This window comes from Equus asinus, chromosome 4 (genome assembly GCF_041296235.1).
Source record: "Equus asinus isolate D_3611 breed Donkey chromosome 4, EquAss-T2T_v2, whole genome shotgun sequence".
NCBI lineage: Eukaryota > Metazoa > Chordata > Mammalia > Perissodactyla > Equidae > Equus > Equus asinus.
Window position 1 is genome coordinate 20,570,135 of NC_091793.1, and position 10,312 is coordinate 20,580,446.

Genomic DNA, 10,312 nt, shown 5'->3' on the forward strand with positions numbered 1-10,312 from the left:
TAAGTCCTTGAACTTTTCAAAAAGTGGGTGTATAATTTTTTTTCCCTTTCAAAATTGTTTTGACTATTATATCCTTTGAATTTCTATATAAGTTTTATAATCACTTGTCAATTAGAAGATAACCCTTTAGTTTTATTGTGATCGCATTGACTCTAGAGGTCAACATTGGGAAAATGACGTCTTAACGATATTGAGTCTTCCAATCCATGAACGTGGCATGCCTCTCCATTTCCTTAGGCCTTTAAAATTTCTCTCACTAATGTTTAGTTGTTTTCTGTGTACAGGGCTTTTACTTATTTTTTAGGTTTATCTGAAGTATTTCATTTTTAAATGCTGTTATAAATATTATTATTAAAAAAATCATTTTCTGGGCTTCTTCCAGGAAAATGGAGTAGATGCAGCTTTCCCTATTTCTCTTGCTAAATACAGTTAAAAACCCTGGACACCGTATACACAGGGACTGTATATGGAACAAACTTAAGAAGACTATGAAAAGTGGAGAGAAGAGCAGATCACATAGGGACATTCAGACCCAAGAAATAATATGGTGGTCAGTTCCCGAGTTTTCTTTTTGCTTCACATTTCGCAGACTGGATCTGGAGAAGCCAGAAACCTGGAACTTGGAGACATCAACAGGCACAGACAAAAAAAAAGATCCTTAAACCAAAGGCCCAGGAACAGAGCAGCCTAGCAAGACAGGAATGAAGAGGAAATGAAGACGTTCTCAGATGAAGGAAGACTAAGGGAATTTGTCACCAGCAGACCTACCCCAAAATAATGGCTAAAGAAAGTTGTCTAAACAGAAAGGCAATGATAGAGAAAATGGAGTCCTAGAACATCAGGCAGGAAAGAACACTGCAAGAGCAAAAATATAGGTGAAAAATAGACTTTCCTACTTTTTTTTTTTTTTTTTTTTTTTTTAGGAATATTAGCCCTGAGCTAACTGCTGTCAATCCTCCTCTTTTTGCTGAGGAAGACTGGCCCTGAGCTAACATCCGTGCCCATCTTCCTCTACTTTATATGTGGGATGCCTACCACAGCATGGCGTGCCAAGCGATACCATGTCTGCACCCGGGATCCGAACCGGCGAACCCCGGGCTGCCAAAGTGGAATGTGCCCACTTAACCGCTGCACCACCGGGCTGGCCCCCCTACTCTTTTTGAGTTTTCTAAATTAAATTTGACAGTTGAAGCAAAAACTGTAGTATTACCTAGTGTGGTTCTCAATGTATGTAGAGGAAGATACTAGAATGAGGCAGAATAAAGGGGTGTAAATGGAGGTAAGTTTTCAGTACTTCATTCAAACTGGTAAAATGTGAACACCAGTAGATTTTGATAGATTATGTGTATATAACGTAATAGTTAGGGTTAACGCTAAAAAGCTATACAGAGAAATGCACTAAAAAACACTATAGATAGGGGCTAGCCCAGTTGTGTAGTGGTTAAGTTTGTGTGCTCTACTTCAGTGGCCTGGGGTTCACAGTTTTGGATCCTGGGCACGGACTTAGCACCGCTTGTCAAGCCATGCTGTGGTGGCATCCCACATAAAATAGAGGAAGACTGGCACAGGTGTTAGCAACAATCTTCCTCAAGCAAAAAGAGGAAGATTAGCAACAGATGTTAGCTCAGGGCCAATCCTCCTCACCAAAAAAACCCCAAGATCAAAAACAAACACTGTAGATAAATCAAAATGGAATAATAAAAATGTTCAGGCAACCCACAGAAGGCAGGAAAAATAAAACAAAATTGAAAAGCAGAGAGAACAAACAGAAAACAAAAAATAAAATGGCAGACTTAGACCTTAACATACCAATAGTTACATTAAGTGGAAATTGTCTAAATATACCAATTAAAAGACAGAGACTGTCAGAATGGATTTAAAAGCATGACCCAATTATATGCTGTTTATAAGAAATTCACTTCAAATATACTTTAATGATATTAAATATAACTGTAGATTGAAAGTAAAATGCTAGAAAAAGATACATGCAAACGTTAATAAAAAGAAAGCAAGAGTGGCTATATTAACATTAGATAAAGTAGGCTTTAGAACAAAGGAAATTGCCAGGGACAGAGAGTGCTATTATATAAGGATAAAAGGGTCAATCCACCGAGGAGACATAGAATCCTAAATGGGTATGTGTCAAACAACAGAGCTGCAAAATATGTGAAGCAAACACTGATAGACCTGAAAGTAGAAATAGACATCTCCACAGTTACAGCTGGAGACTTACACCCCTCTCTCCACAGCTGATGAACAACTGGACGTAAATCAGCAGGGCTATAGAACTTAATAACACCATCAACCAACAGGATCTAATGGACATTAGAGACATTATAGACCAATCACATTATAGACCAACAACAGCAGAATGCACATTCTTTTTCAAGCGTCCATGGAACATATACCAAGGTAGATTATATCTTGGGCTATAAAGCAAATCTCAACAAATTTAAAATGATTGAACTCACACAGAATATGTTCTTTGACCACTGGAATCAAACCAGACATCAGTAACCGAAGAATACCAGGAAAATCTCCAAGCACTTGGAAATTAAACAACATAGTTTTAACTAATCCATAGGTTAAAGATCCATAGTTCAAGAGAAATTAAAAAGAATTGAACTGAATGTAAATGACATACAACGTATCAAAATTTGTAGGATGCAGCTAAAAGCAGAACGGAGAGGGAAATTTATAGCACTAACTGTTTACATTGGAAAAGAGGAAGAGTTTCAAATCGGTAATCTATACTCCCACCTCAAGAAACTAGAAAAAGATAAAAAATAAACCCAAATCAAACAGAAGGAAAGAAATAATAAAGATAAAATCTAAGTAAATCTACAATCTATGGACAGCTAATTTTCAACCAAAGACCCAAGAACACACAATGGAGAAAGGAAAGTCTCTGCAATAAATGGTGCTGGGAAAACTGGACAGCCACTTACAAAAGCATGAAAGTAGATGATTATCTTACACCATACACAAAAATTAACTCAAAATGGATTAAAGACTTGAATGTAAGACCTGAACCATAAAACTTCTAGAAGAAAACATAGACAGTATGCTCTTCAAAACAGTCTTAGCAGTGTATTTTCAAATACCATGTCTGACCAGGCAAGAGAAATAAAAGAAAAATAAACAAATGGGACTACATCAAACTAAAAAGCTTCTGCACAGCAGAAGGAAACCGTCAACAAAATGAAAAGGTGATCTAACAACTGGGAGAAGATATTTGCAAACCATATATCTGATAAGGGGTTAATATCCAAAATATATCAAGAACTCATACATCTCAACAACAAAAAACCAGCACAATTAGAAAATGGGCAAAAGATCTGAACAGACATTTTTCCAAAGAAGCTATAAAGATGGCCAACAGGCACATTAAAAGATGTTCAATATCACTAATCATTAGGGAAATGCAAATCAAAGCTCCAATGAGATATCACCTCACACCTGTCAGAATGGCTGTAATTAACAAGACAAGACATAACAAATGTTGGCGAGGATGTGGGGAGAAGGGGACCCTCATGCACTGCTGGTGGGAAGGCAAACTGGTGCAGCCACTATGGAAAACAGGATGGAGATTCCTCAAAAAATTAAGAATAGAGCTACCGTATATCTAGCTATTCCATTACTGGGTATTTATCTAAAAAACATGAAAACATGAATGTGTCAAGATATATGCATTCCTACATCCATTAAGGCATTATTCACAATAGCCAAGGCTTGGAAACAATCTAAGTGCCCATCAAGGGACGAATGGATAAAGAAGATGTGGTATATATTCACAATGGAGTACTACTCAGCTATAAAAAAAAGATGAAATCTTGCCATTTGCGACAACATGGATGGACCTTGAGGGTGTTATGCTAAGTGAAATAAGTCAGATTGAGGCAGTCAAATACTGTATGATCTCACTCATAAATGGAAGATAAAAACAATTAACAGCAACAAACAAACAAACACATAGAAAAAGATTGGATTGGTGGTTACCAGAGGGGAATGGGGGAGGGAGGAGAGCAAAAGGAGTGATTAGGCACACGTGTATGATGATGGATGGTCATTAGTCTTTGGTTGGTGAACATGATGTAGCTTACACAGAAATCGAAATATGATGTACACTTAAAATTTATATCATGTTATAAACCAATGTTACCTGAAAAAAAAAGATAACAGAAATCAATGAAATTGAAAACAAAAAAAAAATAAAAAAATCAATGAAACAAAAAGCTGGTTCTTTTAAAAGATTAACAAAATTGCTAAACCTCATCACTACTATCAGGAATGAAATAGGGAGTATCGCTGCAGACCCTGCAGACATTAAAAGGATGATAAGAGAATACTACAAACAACTCTGTACGCACACATTTGACAACTTAGGGGAAATGGACCAATTCCTCAAAAAGTACAAACTACCTCACATCATCAAATATTAAATAGATAATTTAAATAGCTGTTTAACTCTTAAGGAAATTGCATTCAAAATCTCTTGAAAAAGAAATCTCCAGGCCCAGATGGTTTCATTGGAGAGTTCTAATAAATGTTTAAAGAATTAACACCAATTCTACACAGTTTTTTTTTTGGAAAATAGAAGAGGAGAAACATTTCCCAACTCATTATATGAAGCCAGTATTTTTTTGTGTGTGTGAGAAGATTGGCCCTGTTGCCAATCTTCCTCTTTTTGCCTGAGGAAGATTGTCACTGAGCTCACATCTGTGCCAATCTTCCTCTATTTATGTGGGATGCCACCACAGTGTGGCTTGATAAGCGGTGGTATGTCTGCGCCAGGGATCCGAACCTGCAAACCTCGGGCACCAAGGCAGAGTGCAGGAACTTAACCACTATGCCCACTAGGTTGGCCCCTGAAGCCAGTATTAACCTGGTACCAAAACCAAAGACACTACAAAAGAAAAAAGAAGGAAAAAAAGTACAGACCAATATCACCCACGAATATAGATTTAAAAATTAACAAAATATTAGCAAATAGAATTCAGCAATATTTAAGAGTTATGCAGCACGACCAAATGGAGTTTATTCGAGTTGCAAGGCTGATTCAGTATTTGAAAATAAATCAATGTAATCTATCATGTTAATAGGTGAAAGAAGAAAAATTATATGATCATATCAATTGATAGAGAAGCAGCACTGGACAAAGTTCAATACCCATTCATGATAAAAACTCAGGAAACTAGGAAAGGGACTGCTTCAACTTGATAAAGAACATCGACAGAAAACCTACAACTAACACCATCCTTAATGGTGAAACACTGAATACTTTTCCTCTAAGATCAGAAACAAGGCAAGGATGTCCACTTTCACCTCTGCTAGTCAACATGGTGCTGGCCATTCTTACCAGTGCAACAAGGCAAGAGAAGGAAATAAAAGAGACATAGATCAGAAAGGAATAAATGAAACATTCTTTTTGCAGATGACGTGATGGTCTATGTGGAAGGTCCCATGGAATCAACACCAACAAAAACCCACTAGAACTAATAGTGAGGTCACTGAGGTGACAGGATGCAAGATCAACACCGAAACATCAATTGTATTTCTGTATACTTTCAATGAGACAAATAAAAAAACCTAAAAAATGGAAATCAAAATTAAAAGTATAATACAATCACTAAAAAGTAAAGAAATACTTAGGTGTCAATGTAGCAAAACATGTACAAGACTTGTATGCTGAAAACTACAACACACTGCTGAAGGAAATCACAGAAGATCCAAATAAACAGGCAGTCTCTGTTCATGGACTGGAAGATGCAACATAGTAAAGAGGTCACTTCTCCCCCATTTGACATACAGGTTTAGCACAATTCCTACCAAAAGCTCGGCAAGATTTTTTTTCTAAATATAGACAAGATTATTCTAAATTTATATGGAAAGGCAAAGGAACTAGAATAGCTAAAACAATTCTGGAAAAGAATAATGAAGTGGGAAGAGTCTCTCTACATGTAGACGTATCTACATTAATCAAGACTGTGGTGGTATTGGCAGAGGGATAAACATATACATCAGTGGAACAAAATGGAAAAACCAGAAATAGCCCCACACAAGTATGGCCAACTGATTTTTGACAAAGGTGCACAAACAATTCAATGGAGGAAGGTGAGTCTTTTTAACCAAGGGTGCTGGAGTAACTAGATATCCATAAGCAAAAAATTTTTAAAGAAAGGAAAAGAAAAAGAACCTCAAACTAAACTTCCGTACAAAAATGAACTAAAAATGGATCATAAATTTAAATGTAAATCATAGAATTCTAAAACTTTTTTTTTTAAAGATTTTATTTTTTTCCTTTTTCTCCCCAAAGCCCCCCCGGTACATAGTTGTGTATTCTTTGTTGTGGGTCCTTCTAGTTGTGGTATGTGGGACGCTGCCTCAGCGTGGTTTGATGAGCAGTGCCATGTCCGCGCCCAGGATTCGAACCAACGAAACACTGGACCGCCTGCAGTGGAGCGTGCGACCTTAACCACTGAGCCACGGGGCCAGCCCCAGAACTCTAAAACTTTTATCTGATAACGTAGGAGGAAGTCTCCAGGACCCAGGGTTTGGTTGAAGCGTTCTTGGACCTAACGCCAAAAGCATGATCCGTAAGAAAAAAATTGATGTTATTGGACTTCATCAAATTTAAAACATTTGCCCTGTAAAAGCCCTGTTTAGAGGATGAAAAGACAAGATATAAACTGGCAGAAAATATTTGCAAACCAAATATCTGACAAAAGACTTGTAAGCAGAATATATAGATTTCACTTTCTGTTAATTGCTCGTATATAGAAACGCAAATAGTCTCTGTAAACTTTTCTTGTCTCCTGCTACCTTGCTAAATTCATTATTTCAAGTAGCTTTTTTGTGGCTCCTTAGGGCTTTTTATTTACATGATCATGACAGAATAAAAACAGTTTTACCTCTTTCTTTCCAACCGTTTTGTCTGTGATTTCTTTTTCTTACTTGATATTCCTGGCTAGAGCATCCAGTGTAATGTTGAAAAGAATCGGTGAGAATGGAGATTCCTGCCTTACTCCTGAGCTTAGGAGAACGCGTTTGCTCTTTCATTGTATTACATAGGATGTTAACTGTGGTTTTTTGGTCTCATTTTAGGCTGCGAGGTTCACTTGTATTCCTAATTTGCTGAGGACTTTTCATTATGAATGGGTGCATCTATTGAGCCGATCATATTGTTTATCTCCTTTATTCTGTTAATCTGGTGAATTAGACTGATTTTGGAATATTAAGCCAACCTTGAATTCTTGGGATAAACCCCACTTGATCATGGTAGAGTATCCTTTTTATACCTTGCTGGACTTTATTTGCTAATATTTTGCTTAGAATTTTTACATCTATGTTCGTGAAGGCTATTGATCTTCAGTTTTCTTATAATTTTTAAAAATTTTGGTATTAAGGTAATATTGATGTCATAAAATGGCAAGTATTCTTGCTATTGTTTGAAATAATTTGTGTAAGGTTCATGTTATTTCTTCGTTATATGTTTGATAGAATTTATCAGTGAAATAGTCTTGGTCTGGAGTTTTGTCTTTGGTAAGCTTTTAATAATGAATTAAGTTTCTTAGATAGACTTAGAGGTATTCAGGTTTTTTATGTTTCTGGTATGAATTTTTGTAATTTTTGTGTTTCAAGGAAAGTTTCCATTTCATATAAATTGTCAGATATATTGGCATATACGTTAAGATTATTGCATCTTCCTGGTGACTTGACACCCTTATCATGAGGAAACATCTCTCTCTATTCCTGATGACATTCCTGTTCTGAAGTCTACTTTTTCTGATATTAATGTTGCTACACCAGTTTTCTTTTGTTCAACATCTGCATGTATATCTTTTTCCATCCTTTTACTTTTAACCTACCTTTGTTTTTACATTTAAAGTGGATTTCTCATGGAGAGCATTTAGTTGGGTCTTGTCTTTAAAAATTGCCATCTGATAATGTCTACCTCTGAATTGGAGTATTTGGAACATTTATATTTCCTATAATTACCATTTTGGTTGAGTTTAAATGTTCTATCTTGCTATTTGTGTTTCTGTCTGTTCTGTGTTACTTTTTTTCCCTTTGCCTATCTTTTGCATTAACTTAGTAATTTTTAAAATTCCATTAGAAAAAGTCTATTTGCCTTCATTTCTGAAGGTTATTTTCTTTGGTTATAGATTTCTGGGTTGACAGTTTTTTTCTTTGTCTTCTGGCTTGCATAGTTTCTGATGAGAAATTTATAGTCATCTTTGTTCCATAATGTGTCCTTTTATCTTATGGCTGTTTTTAAGATTTTGTCTTTGTTACTGATTTTCATCAATTTTATTATAATGTGTTTTGGTATGATTTTCTATGTGTTTATTTTCCTTCGGGTTCATTGAGCTTTCTGGATCTGTGAGCTTATGGTTTTTATCAAATTTGGAAAATTTTCTATTATTTTTTCAAAAAATATTTTTTCAACCCCTTTTTCTAGAGCTTTAATTACACAAATATTAGATTGCTTGATATTGTCCCACAGAGGCTCTGGTCATTTTTTTCAGTCTTTTTTCTCGCTGTTTCATTTTAGGTAGTTTCTATTGTCATATCTTTAAGTTCACCCATTGTCATTCTCTGTGGCAGTTAAGCTTCTGTTAATCTCATCCAGTGAATTTTTCATTTCAGACCTTGTACTTTTCATCGCTAGAAGCTCCATTTGTTGGTTGTGAGTGTCTCCCCACTAACCCCACCCTCACGACAGCATCCAGCATGGGCCTGTCCTTGCCATTCAGCTCCATACTTGCTACACGAGTGGGAATGCCCAATCGCATACCCTCTAGATGTGCTGTTTTCTTTCTTCTCTCCTGTCTTTTTCTGGCTGTGACCACCTGGTAGCCCTGAGGTGGTGAGGCCGCTGTTCTGTGTAACTTATACGAGACAGACCCCAGCTACCGCTTCATTTCATGTTGTTCTCATCACGAGCCATGTATGGAAAATAGTGGTCATCCTGTCTCTTGCTGTAGGACGCAAACAGCGCTCTCTCCCCGTCCTTTTTCCAGTGCTCTTCTATTAGGCCCTGTTCTGTGTGTGAACCAGGAGGAAAGACTAGAAGTCGTGGCCAGAAATCTTTCCATCATCCTTATAGGGAATAATATATAGTTGGCTGTCATAATATATGACAGCATCCAGGAGAGAAAAAATTAACATATGGATCAGTACTTCACAGTTTACAACATACTTTCATTAACACAGTTTTATGTAATCTTTTTATTATGGTAAAATGCATATAACATTTAACATTTTAACCATTTTTAAGTGTACAATTCAGTGGCATTAAATATATTCACATTGTTTTGAAACACAAACTCAACTCTGCACCCATTAAACAATAACCTCTCAGTCCCCTCCCTCCCCAGCCCCTGGAAACCACCATTCTACTTTCTGTCTCTATGAAACTGCTCTTGGCACCTCACGTAAGTGAATCATACAATGTTGGTCCTTTTGTATCTGGCTTATTTCGCTTAGCATAATGTCTTCAAGGTTCATCTGTGTTGTAGCATGTGTTGGAATTTCCTTCCTTTTGAAGGAATAATATTCCATTGTAGGTGTGTACCACATTTTGTTTATTCATTCATCCGTCGATGGGCATTTGGGCTGTTTCCACCTTTTGGCTATTGTGAATACTGCTGCCAGGAACGTGGGTGCACAAGTATCTGTTCAAGTCCCTGCTTTGAATTCTCTAGTGTATTTACCCAGAAGTGGAATTGCTGGATTGTATAGATCTATGTTTAATTTTTGAGGAACGCCTATACTGTTTCCCCAGTGGCTGTTCCATTTTATATTCTCACCAGCAACCTACAAGAGTTCTGATTTCTTCGCATCCTTGCCATTACTCGTTTATCTTTACAACCGCTCAGTGAGGTAGGAGGATCTCGCGGATGAGACAACTGAAGTCAAATTACTTGCCTAAGGCCATAGAACTGTTGCGTTCTCCGTAGTCATTAGTCCAAACCCTTTGATTTTTTAAATTGAAATATAACCGACGTACAGCATTGTGTAAGTTTGAGGTGACAGTGTGTTGGTCTGATACGTTTATATATCACAATATGGTTACCACCTCTGTGGCATTAGCTAGTTCCTCCATCGTGTCACATAATTGTCATTTCTGTTTTGTGATGGCAACAATTAAGAGTGAGTCTCTTAGTGCCTTTGAAGTTGATAATACGGTATTGTTGACTGTAATCACGATGCTGTGCAGTCGATCTCCAGGACTTATTTATCTACTAGTTCCAAGTTGGTACCATTAAACCACATCTCCCCAGTTCGCCCACCCCCAGCTTCTGGGAAC